We start from the raw sequence: 21,870 nt of genomic DNA, 5'->3' as shown, positions 1-21,870 counted from the left end.
GTGAAGTTAGACTTATTTAAATCTGTTTTTTAGCTTAAAGCAGATTTGTCAAAAAACATGCACGCACACCACTGTGCTCCTTGAGCATCTTCGTGCTGTGTCTCCTGTCTCCTGTGCTCTAACTCCCCAGGTCTCCAAGGTGTTTAAAATCAATAAACTAAAGCCACTGTGGCTTTGAATCGATGGGGTCGTCTTTCTGGGGCCTGTCAATCTGTTATCCTGCCCCGGTGCCTGTTGGGGGGGTTTAGATGTGGAATTGGGCTTTAGTTTCTCATCAAAGCCTTCCTCTGCGACATCAAGTTGTTTAACCTGCACCAAAATTAGACGGTTCCCTATGTCTGTCTGCACACACACACACACACACACACACAACATAGGCACGAACAGGCGTACACTGTGTTTCCGTTCATCACTGCTTGTCCTTGACACCTATCATCTGAGGTTCACAGCACTTCTACATACAAGCTGCCTCTCTCACTCCTCTTCTCCGTTTGGTTATTTAAAAGGAGAGGACTGCAGTTCTTTAATGAATTAATGGGATACTAAAAATGCATCTGTAGCACTGCAGCCAAACTCCATTAGCAGATAGTTTTGGCACAGACCAACAGGCTTTGGTAGACAGTATTTTCAAAATGCACACACATTGTCCAATCCACCCTTTTCAGGTTTCAAATCCCGCAAAACCTCAGAGAGGTCGCCGTGCTGCGAGATCTCAGTAACATTGAGAACTGCACTGAGACACTCTGATCGGGCTTCACTTTAACCGCTGCACACAGACAACACCATTAACATCGTAACATAAACTATTTTTATATTGTGCCTAAAACTCTTGTGAATATATTCTCTGGGTTTATAGACGTTGTTATTGTGTTTGTTTTATGTAAACATGGGAGAATCACAGGCTGTCTCGCCGTTATTTTCAATGGGAGCTGCTGTGAGCTACAACTGCTTCCTGATCATCTCGTTCTGGGAGAAAGTGAAGTTTGCTCCTTAACGTCTTGATTATTGTCCTTTACAACAGTGTTTGTCCTCTTTGTTCCAGACTAATATATAATATGTTTGAAATTCGGTTTGCGTTTATTAAATTCCACGCAGATTAAACGTAGCAGACACAGATTAGTTGTTATAATTGTTTTAGCAAGTTTTCAGGGTATCATGCAGCAGTCTCTTATTAACGTGACGAAAATCATAAAAAAAAAATACATTTTTGTAGTATAATATTCATTTACAATTGTCATCATGTGGATTCTCTATGTTGTTTTGACTGCAGCAACTCTCTGGCGTGCAAGGGATTATGGGATACATGAAAACCCTGGATGTTCACTGGTCTTCTCTCAATCACAAAATAGATGCAACAAAACCTTTACTGCAGGCACAGCTAGTAAGATGGAATTCAGGTTTCACCACACCCAACATCACCAAAAAATAAAAAGAATAATAAATAATGAGAGCAAAAAGGCTTTCTTGGGGTTTCAGTCAAATTAATTACTTCAGAAAAGAATGAAATATTCTGGAATGCTAAAATCAAAATAAAGCAATTGCTTCAGTAAGTGATTCATTTTTTCAAACACTTATAACAAAATTAAACAAAAAAGAAAAACTTTCCAAAATAATTCAATGTTTCAAAGTGTACAAAGCAACAACTGCTTCAGAAAAAATAGTTGTCTATTTAAAACACTTAAAGTAATAAATGAAACAGTTACTTTAGTGAATGATTCAGCGATGCCAAACAGCACACTAAATGAAACAAAAGCTCCTCTCAGAGAGCGCAAATACATACACTGAAAAAAAAAAAGTATGTTCGATTTACATGAAACAAATATATACATCGGTTGCACATATTAAAGTTATGTTTGCTAAAAATTATTTTGTCATGCTCAATATACTGAATTCTTATTTGCTCAAATAACATGACTTTTTATGTTGATTTAAAGCTTCTCTTTTAGGTTATGTATATAAAACTACCCTATGTGAAACCAACATGACCTTTTTATGTTTAGTGTATTTAGTCATCATCTGTTAAAGCAACATGAGTTTTTTTTTATAAAGTATATGCAGTGTTTTTTATGTTATCAACCTAATCTGTTCAAGTAGGTCTCACACTATTAAGTTATAAAGCTTCTGCATACTTTGCTATTTCTGTTATCTAAATAAATGAATCCAGCCTAATCTCTCAACTACAGCATTTACTACCATAAAATTTTCAAAAACATGAGGCATGAAGAAAAACATTTCTTTTACAACAGCTGTATTTTGTCAAAAAAAGAGAGACAACTTTAACACTAGACTATAAATCCAGTTTTAACACATCTCACTTGTTAGAACAGACCCCTTTTGTTCAGAAGGACAACACTTGTTGACCATATAATCAAGAGTGCAGAGTAAATATCCATAACTGCTACAAAATGCATCCAAATTCACCATTCTTCTTCCAACACTGAAAACATGGCTAACTTCTTTATGTTTAATGGCGGTTGGTTTATATAGCTTATATGGAGCATTACCGCCACCAACTTTAGTGCAGTGTTGGTCAGGAGGCTAACATCACGTGGCTAACTGCTTCACTGGTAAATAGATAGAGGTGGGTGATACCGGGAATTTTGGTATTGATCCAAAACCAAGTAAATACAGGCCCAGTATCGCTGATATTGATACAGATACTTTTCATATTTAAGCTTCATAGATCCAAAGGACCCAAAAGATCAAGGATAGAATTTCGCCAAACATTGTACGTGGCAACAAAATACATTATTATCGCAAACAACATTTTTGTTTAAAAAAAATATCACTCAACACAACTTAAAACAAAATCTCCTGAGGTAGAGGGCTGACAAACCACAATACAAGGGTGCGCTGCTACATGTTGTGTGACACAGTGCAGTGACCTAGAGTAGACTTTGATGAATCTGCGTGCGCAGCAGTCAGTGTTTGTGGGAGAGAAAAAAGCTTGAGTATCAATGTTTTTACATGAGGATCATTCAATATCAATACCAGTGTTGGTATCGATATTAGGATCGATCCGCCCACCTCTACTGGTAAAGTTTTACCTCCCATGGAGCGTGGTCCCAGGAGGCAGAGATTCCAGACAAAACATAGCTACTTCTTTCTTTCTTAACATGACTGAGACTTGTTGATTTTACATCCCTCTAAAATACAAAAATTCTACAAGACTGACATATGTCCAGAAAAGGAATATAAATGAATTGTGTCATATATACAAACTACATATTTGTACATTGAACACACAATGAAATAAGCGTTGACTAAAGTGAAACTTTATTTGCTAAAATTCAAGTTGGATCAGACATTTCTGAAAGCATTCTGGCATGAAGCCACCAATGTTACGCAAGCGTTTCCACTTAAAAATTCCGACTAAACACTGACCAAAATGCCACTTAGGAATGGTGAAATTCAAGTCGGCTCAAACATTTTCTGAATAGTTTTGGCATGACACCAGCAATCTCCTGCAAGTGGTTTTACTTGAAAATTCCAAGTGATTATTGACCAAAATGACACTTCAGAATATTGAAATTCAAGTCAGATCAAACATTTCTGAAAGAGTTTTGGCATGAAGCAAATAATTTCCAGCAAGTGGTTCCACTTTAAAATTCCAACTAAATTCCAACATTGACCAAAATAACACTTCAGAATGGTGAAATTAAAATTGGACCTAAATTGATCATACATTTTTCATGTTTTATGTGACCTTGAAATTTGAACTGTGACCTTGAAAAGTGAACTCATTGTATTCTAGGACCCAATACACCACTTTCACATGACAGTTGGACACAAATACAGGATTCAGAAACTCGCGTTACAGAGTTTAATGTCAGTCCAGGCAGGGTTCACTACACAAAAACACAGAACAATATAAACAACAGTAATTGAAGCATTAGGCAGAGACAGGGTCCAAAATACAAGTACATTAGTCAAAACATAGGTAAGCAAAACAGGACTCAATACTCAAAGGACAAATGCTTGAAAGAGGCACAAGGCACAACAAACTCACAACTGAGGAAAAAGGTATGACTGATATAGGAGAAGTGATCATGGGGTAATACAGAACAGGTGTGGCAAGCAGGAAGAAAGGACCTCCAGGGGCACACCCAACACCAAACCCCAGGCACGAGACAAGAAAAGTCTCTCCACCAAAACCCAAGCACAAAAATAACTTCAATTCAATTCAGTTCAATTCAATTTTATTTATATAGCGCCAAATCACAACAAACAGTTGCCCCAAGGCGCTTTATATTGTAAGGCAAGGCCATACAATAATTACGTAAAAACCCCAAAGGTCAAAACGACCCCCTGTGAACAAGCACTTGGCGACAGTGGGAAGGAAAAACTCCCTTTTAACAGGAAGAAACCTCCAGCAGAACCAGGCTCAGGGAAGGGCAGTCTTCTGCTGGGACTGGTTGGGGCTGAGTGAGAGAACCAGGAAAAAGACATGCTGTGGAGGGGAGCAGAGATCAATCACTAATGATTAAATGCAGAGTGGTGCATACAGAGCAAAAAGAGAAAGAAACACTCAGTGCATTATGGGAACCCCCCAGCAGTCTAAGTCTATAGCAGCATAACTAAGGGATGGTTCAGGGTCACCTGATCCAGCCCTAACTATAAGCTTTAGCAAAAAGGAAAGTTTTAAGCCTAATCTTAAAAGTAGAGAGGGTGTCTGTCTCCCTGATCCGAATTGGGAGCTGGTTCCACAGGAGAGGAGCCTGAAAGCTGAAGGCTCTGCCTCCCATTCTACTCTTACAAACCCTAGGAACTACAAGTAAGCCTGCAGTCTGAGAGCGAAGCGCTCTATTGGGGTGATATGGTACTATGAGGTCCCTAAGATAAGATGGGACCTGATTATTCAAAACCTTATAAGTAAGAAGAAGAATTTTAAATTCTATTCTAGAATTAACAGGAAGCCAATGAAGAGAGGCCAATATGGGTGAGATATGCTCTCTCCTTCTAGTCCCCGTCAGTACTCTAGCTGCAGCATTTTGAATTAACTGAAGGCTTTTCAGGGAACTTTTAGGACAACCTGATAATAATGAATTACAATAGTCCAGCCTAGAGGAAATAAATGCATGAATTAGTTTTTCAGCATCACTCTGAGACAAGACCTTTCTAATTTTAGAGATATTGCGTAAATGCAAAAAAGCAGTCTTACATATTTGTTTAATATGCGCTTTGAATGACATATCCTGATCAAAAACGACTCCAAGATTTCTCACAGTATTACTAGAGGTCAGGGTAATGCCATCCAGAGTAAGGATCTGGTTAGACACCATGTTTCTAAGATTTGTGGGGCCAAGTACAATAACTTCAGTTTTATCTGAATTTTAAAGCAGGAAATTAGAGGTCATCCATGTCCTTATGTCTGTAAGACAATCCTGCAGTTTAGCTAATTGGTGTGTGTCCTCTGGCTTCATGGATAGATAAAGCTGGGTATCATCTGCATAACAATGAAAATTTAAGCAATGCCGTCTAATAATACTGCCTAAGGGAAGCATGTATAAAGTGAATAAAATTGGTCCTAGCACAGAACCTTGTGGAACTCCATAATTAACCTTAGTCTGTGAAGAAGATTCCCCATTTACATAACAAATTGTAATCTATTAGATAAATATGATTCAAACCACCGCAGCGCAGTGCCTTTAATACCTATGGCATGCTCTAATCTCTGTAATAAAATTTTATGGTCAACAGTATCAAAAGCAGCACTGAGGTCTAACAGAACAAGCACAGAGATGAGTCCACTGTCTGAGGCCATAAGAAGATCATTTGTGACCTTCACTAATGCTGTTTCTGTACTATGATGAATTCTAAAACCTGACTGAAACTCTTCAAATAGACCATTCCTCTGCAGATGATCAGTTAGCTGTTTTACAACTACCCTTTCAAGAATTTTTGAGAGAAAAGGAAGGTTGGAGATTGGCCTATACTTAGCTAAGATAGCTGGGTCAAGTGATGGCTTTTTAAGTAATGGTTTAATTACTGCCACCTTAAAAGCCTGTGGTACATAGCCAACTAATAAAGATAGATTGATCATATTTAAGATTGAAGCATTAAATAATGGTAGGGCTTCCTTGAGCAGCCTGGTAGGAATGGGGTCCAATAGACATGTTGATGGTTTGGATGAAGTAACTAATGAAAATAACTCAGACAGAACAATTGGAGAGAAAGAGTCTAACCAAATACCGGCATCACTGAAAGCAGCCAAAGATAACGATACGTCTTTGGGATGGTTATGAGTAATTTTTTCTCTAATAGTTAAAATTTTATTAGCAAAGAAAGTCATGAAGTCATTACTAGTTAAAGTTAAAGGAATACTCGGCTCAATAGATCTCTGACTCTTTGTCAGCCTGGCTACAGTGCTGAAAAGAAACCTGGGGTTGTTCTTATTTTCTTCAATTAGTGATGAGTAGTAAGATGTCCTAGCTTTACGGAGGTTTTTTTTATAGAGCAACAGACTCTTTTTCCAGGCTAAGTGAAGATCTTCTAAATTAGTGAGACGCCATTTTCTCTCCAACTTACGGGTTATCTGCTTTAAGCTGCGAGTTTGTGAGTTATACCACGGAGTCAGGCACTTCTGATTTAAAGCTCTCTTTTTCAGAGGAGCTACAGCATCCAAAGTTGTCTTCAATGAGGATGTAAAACTATTGACGAGATACTCTATCTCACTTACAGAGTTTAGGTAGCTACTCTGCACTGTGTTGGTATATGGCATTAGGGAACGTAAAGAAGGAAACATATCCTTAAACCTAGTTACGGTGCTTTCTGAAAGACTTCTAGTGTAATGAAACTTATTCCCCACTGCTGGGTAGTCCATCAGAGTAAATGTAAATGTTATTAAGAAATGATCAGACAGAAGGGAGTTTTCAGGGAATACTGTTAAGTCTTCAATTTCCATACCATAAGTCAGAACAAGATCTAAGATATGATTAAGTGGTGGGTGGACTGATTTACATTTTGAGCAAAGCCAATTGAGTCTAATATTAGATTAAATGCAGAAGTAAACGCATCAGATTTAAATGCAGAATATGAATTAATTTTTCGGGTCAACTTTGACCTTGGTGAAACTTTTGAAGGTCAAGTTCGAAGGCCAAGGTCAATGAGAAAGCGTCTCCCTAAGAGGTACAATATGAGCCAAATTGTAAGTTTCTATGGTGAGTAGTTCCGAAGTTATTGCTGATTATGTGATTTTCATTTTTTGCGTGACCTTGACTTTGATACTTGAGCTATGACCATGAAAAATGAACTCCCTCTATTCTTGGATTACCTGTACTGCGTGTACAAATTTTGTGATGATAGATGCAGAACAATGCCCGTGAGACTAACAAACTTGGCTGATTATGCAATTTTCACTTTTTGTGTGACCTTGACCTCTAAACTTGAACTATGACCTTGAAAAATGAACTCACTCTATTCTAGGATTATCCGAATCATATATCCAGATGTTACGACTATAGATACAGAAATGTGCCCGTGAGACTTAATTAACCAACAAATGAACAAACAAACATACGCAGGCGATCATATAACTTTTGTTAAACTTCACTGTTGGCGGTAACAACTACTTCAGAAAATGGTTCACTGCGTCATCATGTTTAAAACATTAAATTAGACAATAACTTTCAAAACTTATTCACCATTTTTAAATATTCAAAATACAAACTAAAACAACAAGTTGCTAAATCAAATATCTGCGAAACCCTAGCGTGGTGACATGTAGTGGACAGTAGGGATTCATTAGTTTAAAAAAACCCATTCATTGATTTGACATGTTTCAAAAAAGAACCAATTGCTTCATAAAATACTCGTATGCTTTCTGTTTCAAGCACTCAACACAATAAATGATGCAATTACGTTCTAAAAATAATTAATTGTTTTCAAATGGTTCATTCTTTCAAAGCTTTCCTAAATAAATAACTGAATACATACTTTATAAAAAAAATCCTTAATTGTTTTCAGATCCTCAGTGTGTAAAATGAAACAGCTGTTTCAGAAAAGGAGTCATTGTTTTAAAGCTTTCAAAAAATAAAAATAAAAAAATGAAACAGTTGTTTCAAAAAATGATTCAATATGTTGAAATGTTGAAAACACTTTAGCCCCTGTCACACCTTAACGATTTAGTCTGCATATGTTGATGTATTAAAAATATGCGGAATATGCTGGCATATGGCTAATAATTTAAGGGTAAGTTTTGTATAGGTTAAGAGCACGTTGAAGCACACTGGTGTACGGCGTAGTACAGCGAGGTTGTCGAAAAAATTTGGACATGCACAATATTTTCAACACATTCCAGCGTATGAGTCATACGTCCCACATATGTGGGACATAAATTGTAGGTACGTTATGCACACGCCCACACACATTACTTGTAAGTGACTCATAAGCCGAAATACGTTGAGATAATGTTTTGCATACCCAAAACCTATGAGTAACTTGCTTGGAACTTATGTGTAACTTATCTCCAACGCATATTTAAGCACATAGATGTATTTGACATGTTCTGGACGACCACTGAACTTGTCAGGTACTCTATAATGAAGCATTGTGGAGTTCCATAACAGGTACCAAAATAAGTGACCTGTACTGTACCTTTTTTGGCACCCTTCAGCTGGAGTCCTAAAATAATGGACCAGTTACAAAAGGGAGGCGCTAACTTGCTGCTGTCCACACACACACTGAGTGAATATAAAGTCTTAATCTTACCTGTTATGTCATTTCAGTTGGATTCATCATCACAGTCTCATGAAAAATGAGCCACATAAAGCATCCTTATTTGGGAAAACGACATCTGAAAATACTTTAATTTAGCATTTTTAAAGAAGTTCCTCTGTGTTTGTCTGCCCCGGATGCATTTCTCAGCCTGAAACAGAGCATGTCAGCACTTTGTTTCACAACGTAGGAGTAGCTTCAGGACAACTCTGGAGAGATCTGAAAATGGCTGTGCACTGACACTCCCCATCCACCCTGATGGAGCCTGAGAGGTGCTGCAAAGAACAATGGACAAAACTGCCCAAAGATAGGTGCACCAAGCTTGTGGCATCATATTCAAGAAGACTTTAGGCTGTAATTGCTTCTAAAGGTGCATCAACAAAGTACTGAGCAAAGGGTGTGAATACTTAAGGAAACGTGATCTTTTTTTAAATTCTTACTAAATTAACAAAAAATTATAAAAAAAAATACTTTTTTCATGTTGTCATTATGGGGTGTTGTGAGGTTTGAAGGAAAAAAAATACTTCTTTTAGGAATAAGGCTGTAATATAACAAAATGTGGAAAAAGTGAAGTGCTATGAATACTTTCTGGATGAGGGTTAATAAATGGTCAATTTTTCTGTTTTGCCTCTGTGTGGAGGGGTGAGGTGATGCGACAGTGTACACGCGCTTGATGATGTGCATGTCAACATCTACATGCTCCGCCTACCAGACAAAAGGCTGCTACTGGTGGTGGAAAAGTAAGCCAAGCCAGATTTAGCCATTCCAACCCATACCATACCGTGCCGTACCTACCCGAACCACTCTGTGAAAATGGGGTTGTCAGCACACAGGACACGGAGACAAGAAGAAGAGGAATGTCTCTCTCTTATTTAGCAGGAGTAGGGAAAAAACTACACAGGATCTTCAGACAGCACAAAATCCAAGTTTACTTTAAACCTTTTAACACCTTGAGACAGAAATTAGTTCACCCTAAGGACAGGATCCCTAGTTACAAACAGAGCAATGTAGTGTATTCTATTAGATGTCAGGAAAACTGTAACGAACACTACATAGGTGAGACTAAGCAGCCATTGCACAAAAGGCTATACCAGCACCACAGAGAGGGTGCCGGTGGACCTCAGTCTGCAGTTCATCTCCACCTTAAAGACACTAACCACACATTTGAGGACAATGAAGTTAAAATCTTAGCCAGAGAAAAGAAATGGTTTAAGAGAGGAGTGAAGGAAGCTTTGTATGTGAAACAGTTGAAACCCAGCTTAACCAGGGAGGGGGTCGGAGACACGCTTTGTCCCCTGTTTACAATGGGGTACCCAGATCAAAGCAGTTTCAGTCTTTTGTTCATGATAATGAGTTATTCATGTCATCAGGAGACTCATCAGGAGAGCCATCAGGAGAGGCGTTAGTCCCATCCTTAGGAGGGACAGCTAGTCTGTCATTAGGAGGGTGCTAACTAGAGCACAATAGGTGCTAATTAAAGCAATTGTTTAGTTACTAGCCAATAGCAGTCTGCCTCTCGGTAGGAAGGTTCTGGTTAGGTTTAAAACTCCAGCTTTTGTGACTTCTGTTATTCTTCTCTACAAGAGTCAGACAGAAGTCAGACTACCAGAGCAAGAATTTTAGCTGAGGAAGCTTCTGCGATTTGAAGCAAAACGTCCTCGCGTCAAGCAACCCAGTCCAGTCAAAGATTCTAGCTTCTCTACTATATTATGAAATGTTCAAAAGACAAAGTGAAGCAATTGCACCACTGTTTCAAAAATATTTTAACACTACAGTGGTACAATGAAGTGCAGTATTGTGGTAGGAACAGTTTTTATTTTATTATATGTAAATGAGTCCACTGAATGAACCAAATACTTCAATAAAATAATCAGTGTTTTGAAATTATTTAAATATTTAGTGGACACCCCCCCCCAAAAAAAAATCTCTGGTTACACCCCTGGCATTCATTGGTCAATGATTTCACAGAGCATGTAAATGTCACCTTTTACCCCAAAAATTTATGCACATACTTTGCTTGAAGAGAGCCACTTACGCCACGCCACAGTGAAAGCGCATTAACTGACATCAAACACAACGCCATTCAGCAGATCAAGAGAGTGATTGAATAGACAACGGTCCCACAGTGTCTAATGGAGAAAGGGTTTTAATCACGCCCGGGACAGAGGAATCCTGTGGATATACGGCTATTTGACAATGAGCATTTTACAGGATCAACAGATTTTGAGTTCAGGGGTTTACTGAAATATTCTGTTGGGCTCAGTGGATTACAGAGTGTCACAAACACACAACTGATGATGACACATGCAACCTCTGAAACGTTGCTCATCAGCAACACTCCTCTGCAACCGTGCACATCTCTGATGTCGAATTGATCATTTTTGAGGCACGCATCCTGTCATTCATGTTTTCATCTTCATATATACATATACACACACATATATGTTTATATATTATTTTTACTAAAAAAAAAACATATTTAGTGAATTGTAAAAGTTTGTGTGTCTATTTCCTGACTCATAAAAAGAAACCTGTCTGCAGAAGTGATGACTTGTATCAAAAATGTTGTATCAAAAATAATATTTATATAAAAATAATCAAAAAAGTGGTATTATTATTGTTAAAATAATTGCATAACTTGTTAATTAGTTTGTTTAGTAGTATTTATATAGGAACATAATACATACATATGCATGTATACATACATTGAAGCTTGTTTGCAGCACCTGGTCTGGTCTCAGTAGCTAATCACTGATCTTAACCTCCTTTGTCCTCCTGGTCTGCACTGCATTGACCCAATTCCCAAGATGTAAGCCAGCATGCAGCTCTGGATGTGCTCTAACGCCCTGCGATACTCTCAGTGCAAGGCCCTCAACGGACATTAATGTTTAAACTGGACGTTAAACACAAAGCAGTCCCCTCACACAAAAGGCGTAACCTGTGAGGTTTTTCTTTTGAAAAAGTAAAAGTGGACAACCACTGTTTTGTAATAAAGAAAGATTCCTACATGATGTTTTGAATCATTAACTGGATCATTTTATACAAAAATCAGGTTTGAGCTACTTTTTACACATAAATATGGTGTGAGATTCATGATATATGCCTCCAAAGTACCACAATTCTCTGTCTGTGCATGCAGAGCCCTTGTAACCCTGCTCTTGTTTTACGGCCCCTTCACACATAGTGTGAAGTTTGGACGGTGTTTGGACAAAAACAGCGAAACAGTGTGAAATTAGCGCACGAAACATCACGCTGATGGGCAGGCGTGCACGAACCCAGTGCGAGAGTTCGTGCACGCACCGGTGTCCATCAAGCAGCACCACGCATCCCGTGAGTGGAGCGCACACACCCACGTGTCAGTGTGTGTGTTTGAACCTAGACAAATTTCACAGCAGTACGACAGTGACTGTCTGCAGTCTTTTGTCATGTGAAGAGTGCGACTGGCCACACATTTTCTAAGTGCCGTGCAAGCGGTGTTACATGTTCATGTGTGTCACCTAGAATTTGGCCGGCACCTGCCGCGAGAGGGTGCGATGGGTTTGCACAGTGCACACTTTGTCTTTCAGGCACTTGTTTGCGCAAACAGTTGTAGCAACAGGTGTACGAGGCGTTGGAGGCAGGGACGACATTACACGGTTTGCACACAATTCCTGCATCATGCGCACTAAGTGTGCACTTCATGCTATGTGTGAAGGGACCCTTAGGAATATATTGGCCTTAAAAGCTTCATTTCAAATACCTGTGACATATGTCACAGAAACTTTCATTTGGAAAACTGCCTGTTGTGTGACACACAAACTGAACCAGTTTGCACTTTGGGTGATGCAGTCTAAAGGCTTGGACCTTTGTTTTTCAGCATCGCCAAACACATCTGTCCAGTGACCTCATGACTCCAAAAGCTCTTCTCATTTCTCTCTAGATCTCAAACTCCGAGGACCCAGACACATGAATGTCACTGCTGAGATAAGTGAATGTTTGACACTTTCACTGCATACAGACACATTCCTGATGGCCCAGTTCAGAATTCATTAAAAGCCTAGATCTTAGCCTTAATCAGACCCAGACACTCTGACTCCATCCTCAGCTTCTCAAGTGCTGCAGTCAGTGATACAATACTGTTCATGAAGTCAAGGTCAGTCAACCTTTCCTCTGCATCAAAGGCACCCAAGCCGCAGGCTGCTGCAACCCTACCCAACACCCAGTCCATGCAAGAAGTGAACAGCATTGGAGCCAGAACATATCCCTGATGAACACCATTTTTTTCAATGGGGAAAATTTCAGTTTCTGTCCACTGCTCCACACAGCACCTTTGTGAGGCCGCTATGATGTCCAGCATCACCTTAGCAGGCCAATGAACTGAATCAATCACTTTGAAAAAAATCAACATAAGCTGAAAAGAAGCACTGGCAAAACTCTCATTTGTGTTCAGTGAGTACTTGCAGAGTGATCAAGTTGCTTGTGAAGCTTTGTTGCTAATTGCAAGCTCTTGGAGGTCACTGTTGCTTGCCTTTTCTGCATAAAACTGTTGGATAAATTAAAAGGAAGCGGTTTTACCTACTTTACCTAAATATGGAACTAGCTATAAAAAACCTCTCCAGCCTGTCTGTGGCCATATGTGTTCTCTAACCGTTAGAGTCTAATGTCATTAGATCAGATTTGTGTAGGTCACAAATGACTGAAATCTAATTTCCAACTACTGAGTTCCGACGGTAACTGAATGCAGCATGATTCCTTTAAAGAGTGTGACTTTGTTATAGCAATTGAAATACGTTTAAAACAATCCACAGAATGACCCGTACAGGCCTGACTCGCTGCACAAATCCAACTCTGTGTCACACTTTAACATCAGATTATGATTTCCAGTGGGAACATTTGATTACAGAGACAGACACTTCAAAACGACTAAAGAGACAGACCATAAAAATAATGAGAAATTAGTCAAACTGTAGACTGCCTGCAGTCGTCATATTCACTTTATTCCAATTTACTATGAGGGAAATCATTTTTTCCTCCAATTATCACACGTCTAATTCATCCCCATGAGAATTAGTGAGCAGTAATCAAACCAAGACACCACAATCATGCTGATTCCACACAGAAGTGGATCTAAGATGCACAAGTGATGAGTCTGCCTGTGCGGATTTGAGCACGAGTTTGACCTGACGAACCCTGACTTGATCCGTCTGGTCCCCTCATAAGAGCCTGCTAACACCATAGTCTGGCACTGTGACAAACACAAGAGGATGTGGCTGCAGAAAAGCACTCGTTCAGTTCACTCATAATAGACAAACACCCGCGTGCGTGTGTATGTGCGTGCATGCATGCGTTGATTTTTTTTCACAAGAAAGATTATTCTTAGAAACTTGACTAAGGTGCTGATTACAGAGTGGCAGAGTGTTTGCAGACATCTGCCTGCAGTGGCAGATGGTGTCAAGGTTGGTAGTTTTATATCGACTTCACTGATTTCTGCAGGTGACAAAGATTATTATTGTGGTTTATTCATGTGTGATAACAGTGCAGGTGCATAAAACACAATAAAATATGTTAATTAATAATAATAATAATAATTCATATATATATATATATATATATATATATATATATATATATATATATATATATATATATATATATATATATATATATATATAGTATGATACGGATGCACATTCATGAACCATCCATCAGGGGGTAGAGTCCTCAGTGGAATAGTACATAGAAATAAAACAAAGTTACTTTTTTGATTTATCAAATTCATTTTTCAATGTCATACATATATATATACACTCAACAAAAATATAAACGCAACACTTTTGGTTTTGCTCCCATTTTGTATGAGATGAACTCAAAGATCTAAAACTTTTTCCACATACACAATATCACCATTTCCATCAAATATTGTTCACAAACCCGTCTAAATCTGTGATAGTGAGCACTTCTCCTTTGCTGAGATAATCCATCCCACCTCACAGGTGTGCCATATCAAGATGCTGATTAGACACCATGATTAGTGCACAGGTGTGCCTTAGACTGTCCACAATAAAAGGCCACTCTGAAAGGTGCAGTTTTATCACACAGCACAATGCCACAGATGTCGCAAGATTTGAGGAAGCGTGCAATTGGCATGCTGACAGCAGGAATGTCAACCAGAGCTGTTGCTCGTGTATTGAATGTGTATTTCTCTACCATAAGCCGTCTCCAAAGGCGTTTCAGAGAATTTGGCAGTACATCCAACCAGTCTCACAACCGCAGACCACGTGTAACCACACCAGCCCAGGACCTCCACATCCAGCATGTTCACCTCCAAGATCGTCTGAGACCAGCCACTCGGACAGCTGCTGAAACAATCGGTTTGCATAACCAAAGAATTTCTGCACAAACTGTCAGAAACCGTCTCAGGGAAGCTCATCTGCATGCTTGTCGTCCTCATCGGGGTCTCGACCTGACTCCAGTTCGTCATCGTAACCGACTTGAGTGGGCAAATGCTCACATTCACTGGCGTTTGGCACGTTGGAGAGGTGTTCTCTTCACGGATGAATCCCGGTTCACACTGTCCAGAGCAGATGGCAGACAGCGTGTGTGGCGTCGTGTGGGTTAGCGGTTTTCTGATGTCAATGTTGTGGATCGAGTGGCCCATGGTGGCGGTGGGGTTATGGTATGGGCAGGTGTCTGTTATGGACGAAGAACACAGGTGCATTTTATTGATGGCATTTTGAATGCACAGAGATACCGTGACAAGATCCTGAGCCCCATTGTTGTGCCATAATCCAAGAACATCACCTCATGTTGCAGCAGGATAATGCACGGCCCCATGTTGCAAGGATCTGTACACAATTCTTGGAAGCTGAAAATGTCCCAGTTCTTGCATGGCCGGCATATTCACCGGACATGTCACCCATTGAGCATGTTTGGGATGCTCTGGACCGGCGTATACGGCAGCGTGTACCAGTTCCTGCCAATATCCAGCAACTTCGCACAGCCATTGAAGAGGAGTGGACCAACATTCCACAGGCCACAATTGACAACCTGATCAACTCTATACGAAGGAGATGTGTTGCACTGCATGAGGCAAATGGTGGTCACACCAGATACTGACTGGTATCCCCCCCCCCCCCCCCCCCAATAAAACAAAACTGCACCTTTCAGAGTGGCCTTTTATTGTGGGCAGTCTAAGGCACACCTGTGCACTAATCATGGTGTCTAATCAGCATCTTGATATGGCACAACTGAGAGGTGGGATGGATTATCTCAGCAAAGGAGAAGTGCTCACTATCACAGATTTAGACTGGTTTGTGAACAATATTTGAGGGAAATGGTGATATTGTGTATGTGGAAAAAGTTTTAGATCTTTGAGTTCATCTCATACAAAATCGGAGCAAAACCAAAAGTGTTGCGTTTATATTTTTGTTGAGTGTATGTCACATGTCATAGAATCCAATGGACTTCGACCTTGTTTGAGACCAAACATTCAACACAGTCAAAATTATTCCATTTGTTAAACCTATTATTTCAACTAATACTTTGCATCATTTTGTACTGAAATTGGAACAACTTTAACTTTTGACCCCTGTACAAACTGAAACTGACCTTTGTCACATTTTTGCTGTTTTTACCCCATAACTCCAGAACATTCAGTCATAGATAGTCCACACTATGCCTTTTTGGAATTGTTAAAATCAGACAAATAATGTGGTATAGTTTTTAACATGATTGGAGCATTTTTAAATGTCAACCCCTGTGTAATTCTTCATTGACCCCTACCTGGGTAGAGCTGCCACCCTACTATGGCTGTACTACATTTTTGTGTCGGCCATAGTACACTGAGGCTGGATTCTAAGTGTTGTTTCGTCACCTTCAGTGGTACCGATTAGGTCAAAATTGATGACTGGCTCATGGACTAATAAGCAGCGCCACCAAACGGCCTCAGTGCCTATGCAGGACTTATAGGAGGTGTGGGACTGGACAGACAGTGGCAGCAGTTTTCTGCACCAGTCCTGGTTCAGCCAGAAGTTGTGGTCTCATACGTCACACTCACTAACAGGTTTTCATGGTACAGAAGAAAAGAAAACCTAATGAGGCTTAGCTGGAAGTCAAGTTGGAGAAGAAATAAGTCCAACACATGTCCCATGCTTATCCCTGGATACTCTAGCATACCTTCTACAAGTCTCCTTGGATGGGACACAGGTCTATCAGGGTAGTTACCCAATCAAGGCCGGTCCCCATTTACAGCTGGATGCAGTGGGACACTGCAGATTCACTGAAGGCAACGTGAAGCACAGACCTGGGAATCAACCTCCAGTCTGTATAACAGTAGTCCTACTGCCACGACACAATTATAGATTTCCTGCATTTATGAGCGTAGTCATTTTAAATAGGTGATGCTGTTGATGTGTTTCTCACATCAACAATAAAGAAGAAAACACAACACACTTGAATTATCCTGTTGCAGATTTTACAGGCTGTAACTATTAAGATCAGACCAGTTTGTACAAAACATTTAAGTATGTCCTTTAGAATATTGTGTCTACCTTCTGTCTAGATCTATCTACACACAGAGGTGCATCTCAAAAGATTAGGAAAGCTTGAGAGTTCAATATTTTTTTCCAGTTTTTTTCAAAAAGATAAAAAAAATTTTAATTCTTAATTCATTCCATGAACACTAAAATGATTGCTGCAGTTTTAATATTTTTTTTTAAAGTACAGCTTACAGCTCAAAAGAAATCTGAGAAAAAACAAACAAACACTGTATCTGATGGTGTCAGAATCAGAATATCCATGCACAGATATATCTCATTATACTCAAAGTGGATGGATAAAAGGCTTTCTTTATTTATAGGAGACCAAACATCCATTTTTATTTCCTTTCTGTCACTTTCCTCATTCTGCCTCAGAGGAAGCCAGTGTCACATAAATCTGAAAGCTGGTAAAATGAACACATTTTTTTCTGGAAAATTTGTGGTTTGAGTTTGGCTAAGGATGCATGTATTATTATTAGTATTAATATTAATTTATTTTTTCACAACTCTAAGTTGTGCTGGTCAAGCAAAATTGCTGTCCTTCAGTCTGTTCTTCCATATGGCAAAACCTTCCATGTCGTAAAACTCAAGAACAATAAAACTCTCAAATTCAAACTTTTTATACATTAAGGAGGTCACAGCTCTGCCTGCCAAAAAGCATACATTTCTGACATTTATAAATATCCTTATTTTGCTGAATTTTGAGTTTCAGCAAGGAAAAGTACAGAAGCCCTGAAATGCTCACATCACCCACTAGATGGTGACAAACGCTGCTCAAATGCGCTGCACATTCTCGACTATTTGAGAAGTTAACTTTCAGCGAAAATAAGATGCTCTGACAGGAAAAAAATCAACTTACAGTTGTTTATTTATTTATTTTAAATGGATCCTCTTGACATCCATTTAAAGTGGCACCAGAGTGCTGGGAAGTATTGATTAAAAATTAAAAACACATACACACAAAATAAATCTTGCAGCTGTTACCTCATATTGTTTAAGAGAATCAAACTTAGTCACATCTGCCACAGTTCTCAAGCGCCTCTCTATATACTAAATAACATCCACTTTAATTCTGTAAGAGATCAATGCTAAAGTGTTTCATTCATTCAGATGGCATCAGTTTATTTGAAATGTTCACATAATACATCGCATTAGGTCTGGTGTTCATCACTGATTACATGCAGGCTGTGATGCTTTTCGTGCTTAATGCACTCTGTAATCATTCCATATGTGTTATTTGGCATAGTAGTCAAAATGTCTACTTAAAGGGGTCATGCTGTGCAAAATCTGTCTCTACATGTCACAGTTAAATATACTTGAGGTTTCATGTTAAGCATCCTTAAGCAAAGTCCCTCAATTATACATCTGTGCATGCAGAAACTACTCAGAAATGAACCAAATGCAGGCCTGAAACAGCTCATTTTAGAGGTCTGTGACATATGTCAAAGAAATCCATTTGTATTGTACTCATCTTACTCTGTGAGACACGCCAACTGAGATTGATTACATTCATATGTCACTCTCACATGGTCTGTGGTACAATTACAGACTGATGCCTCTTCTGTCTTGGGGGCGTGGCAAGAAGCAACTGCTACACCATTAAAAATACAAGTGTGAAAATACATTTTTTTCCTTTCTTTTCTTTTTTCTTTTTGGCTCCATCGTCTCACCTTTAATATTTGTGCCTAAGACACCTGAGGATTTATATTAGCTTGCTGGAAATGTGAATAATGTAAACAACACAAGCAACGTATGTGCTACTGCACGACTGTAGCCTTTGAATATGACATTCATAATATACTCAACAAAAATATAAACGCAACACTTTTGGTTTTGCTCCCGTTTTGTATGAGATGAACTCAAAGATCTAAAACTTTTTCCACATACACAATATCACCATTTCCCTCAAATATTGTTCACAAACCAGTCTAAATCTGTGATAGTGAGCACTTCTCCTTTGCTGAGATAATCCATCCCACCTCACAGGTGTGCCATATCAAGATGCTGATGAGACACCATGATTAGTGCACAGGTGTGCCTTAGACTGCCCACAATAAAAGGCCACTCTGAAAGGTGCAGTTTTATCACACAGCACAATGCCACAGATGTCGCAAGATTTGAGGGAGCGTGCAATTGGCATGCTGACAGCAGGAATGTCAACCAGAGCTGTTGCTCGTGTATTGAATGTTCATTTCCCTACCATAAGCCGTCTCCAAAGGCGTTTCAGAGAATTTGGCAGTACATCCAACCAGCCTCACAACCGCAGACCACGTGTAACCACACCAGCCCAGGACCTCCACATCCAGCATGTTCACCTCCAAGATCGTCTGAGACCAGCCACTCGGACAGCTGCTGAAACAATTGGTTTGCATAACCAAAGAATTTCTGCACAAACTGTCTCGACCTGACTCCAGTTCGTCGTCGTAACCGACTTGAGTGGGCAAATGCTCACATTCGCTGGCGTTTGGCACGTTGGAGAGGTGTTCTCTTCACGGATGAATCCCGGTTCACACTGTCCAGGGCAGATGGCAGACAGCGTGTGTGGCGTTGTGTGGGTGAGCGGTTTTCTGATGTCACTGTTGTGGATCGAGTGGCCCATGGTGGCGGTGGGGTTATGGTATGGAAAGGCGTCTGTTATGGATGAAGAACACAGGTGCATTTTATTGATGGCATTTTGAATGCACAGAGATACCATGATGAGATTCTGAGGCCCATTGTTGTGCCATACATCCAAGAACATCACCTCATGTTGCAGCAGGATAATGCATGGCCCCATGTTGCAAGGATCTGTACACAATTCTTGGAAGCTGAAAATGTCCCAGTTCTTGCATGGCCGGCATACTCACCGGACATGTCACCCATTGAGCATGTTTGGGATGCTCTGGACCGGCGTATACGACAGCGTGTACCAGTTCCTGCCAATATCCAGCAACTTCGCACAGCCATTGAAGAGGAGTGGACCAACATTCCACAGGCCACAAATGACAACCTGATCAACTCTATGCGAAGGAGATGTGTTGCACTGCATGAGGCAAATGGTGGTCACACCAGATACTGACTGGTATCCCCCCCAATAAAACAAAACTGCACCTTTCAGAGTGGCCTTTTATTGTGGACAGTCTAAGGCACACCTGTGCACTAATCATGGTGTCTAATCAGCATCTTGATATGGCACACCTGTGAGGTGGGATGGATTATCTCAGCAAAGGAGAAGTGCTCACTATCACAGATTTAGAATGGTTTGTGAACAATATTTGAGGGAAATGGTGATATTGTGTATGTGGAAAAAGTTTTAGATCTTTGAGTTCATCTCATACAAAATGGGAGCAAAACCAAAAGTGTTGCGTTTATATTTTTGTTGAGTGTATGTTACTCTGTAACATGATAAACAAGCATGACAAATGGTGCAAACTGTTCCTTTTTAGAGCCCTGTTAACCCAAACAATAATAATGTGATATAGTTTTCAACATGTCTTGAGCATTTTTACATTTTCACCTCTGTGTAATTCTTCATTAACCCCTACCTGGCTACAGGTACCACCCGGGATGGGTGTACTATATTTTTGTGTAGGCCTTGGTAAACTGAGGCTGGATTCTAAGAGTTGTTTTGAAGTCTTAAGTGGTACCAAAAACCTGCATGGCCCACGGACTATTAACCAGGATTCTGTAGCATGAAGTGGATGAGAGTCCATGTCTCTCCCTGGAGTGGACAGCTGTCTTTTTCAGGTTCCTGCTCATAACCATTTACAGCATGGTGGACTGCAGACAAGTCCAAGGACACATCCTGACCAGGTGGTTCTTCTTCTGCACTGCCCTTCCTTATTCTGAAGATGTCAGAACAACCTGCCACAAACGTCACTGCTGACAACAGTGAAAGATGTGATGATGCCAGGATCTCCACATGATCATCACTATTTAAATTTATTCAGCATCACCTCCTCCTCCTCCGGCATTTCTTTGTCCTGCCAAAGCACTGTGAGTTCTTATGCAACAACACTGCGTCCACTCAGCGTGGACAGACCCCTCGCCCCCCCCCCACACACACACTTTAACGCTGCCATCACTGGATTAACTGTCATACATCCTCTCCTTTGTTATCACTCATTATTTTAAAGAGGCGCACACACACACACACACACACACACACACACACACACACGTGACTGGCAGGAAACTGAGTCACAAACGCGCACACGCAAACAGAAGCCCTTCTTCACGTCATGATGGCTCTGCCGTCCACTCACGAGTCCCGCAGAGAACAACGCACGGAGGAGGGGACACGCGCACGGACAAAACCAGATATCCAGATGGAGGATTAAAGCAGTGACATTTGCCACAGAAACGGCGGGTTTTCCGCGTCACGCTGGCGCGGCTTTTGGTGCATATGCATTGTCTGATTCTTGTGACGTGCGCGGCTGCAGACAGGAAGGGGTGGCAGGACGTTCTCGCCGTGGGCCCGCAGATTGGTGCGCAGCGCCATTATACAGACCACCTACTCCGCTCCGTTCATTCATAAATACCAGAGGATCGCCATCTCACAGCGGTGCCATCATTTGGCAGTCGCAGAAGCCCCCCACTCCCACCCCCAAAACCAACACTGTCTCCTTCCTCAGCCTCCCTTTAACCCCCCCCCCCCCCC

At 40.3% G+C, this 21,870-nt stretch overlaps 1 protein-coding gene across 1 annotated transcript in view; it reads right to left on the bottom strand.

Moving 5' to 3' along the window:
- Positions 1-21,870, bottom strand: part of diras1b (DIRAS family, GTP-binding RAS-like 1b) — a 45,867-nt gene that overhangs the window by 23,559 nt on the left and 438 nt on the right. The window lies entirely within an intron of this gene.

This window comes from Thalassophryne amazonica, chromosome 19 (genome assembly GCF_902500255.1).
Source record: "Thalassophryne amazonica chromosome 19, fThaAma1.1, whole genome shotgun sequence".
Classification (NCBI taxonomy): Eukaryota; Metazoa; Chordata; class Actinopteri; order Batrachoidiformes; family Batrachoididae; genus Thalassophryne; species Thalassophryne amazonica.
This window is presented reverse-complemented; position numbering and strand designations above follow the sequence as displayed.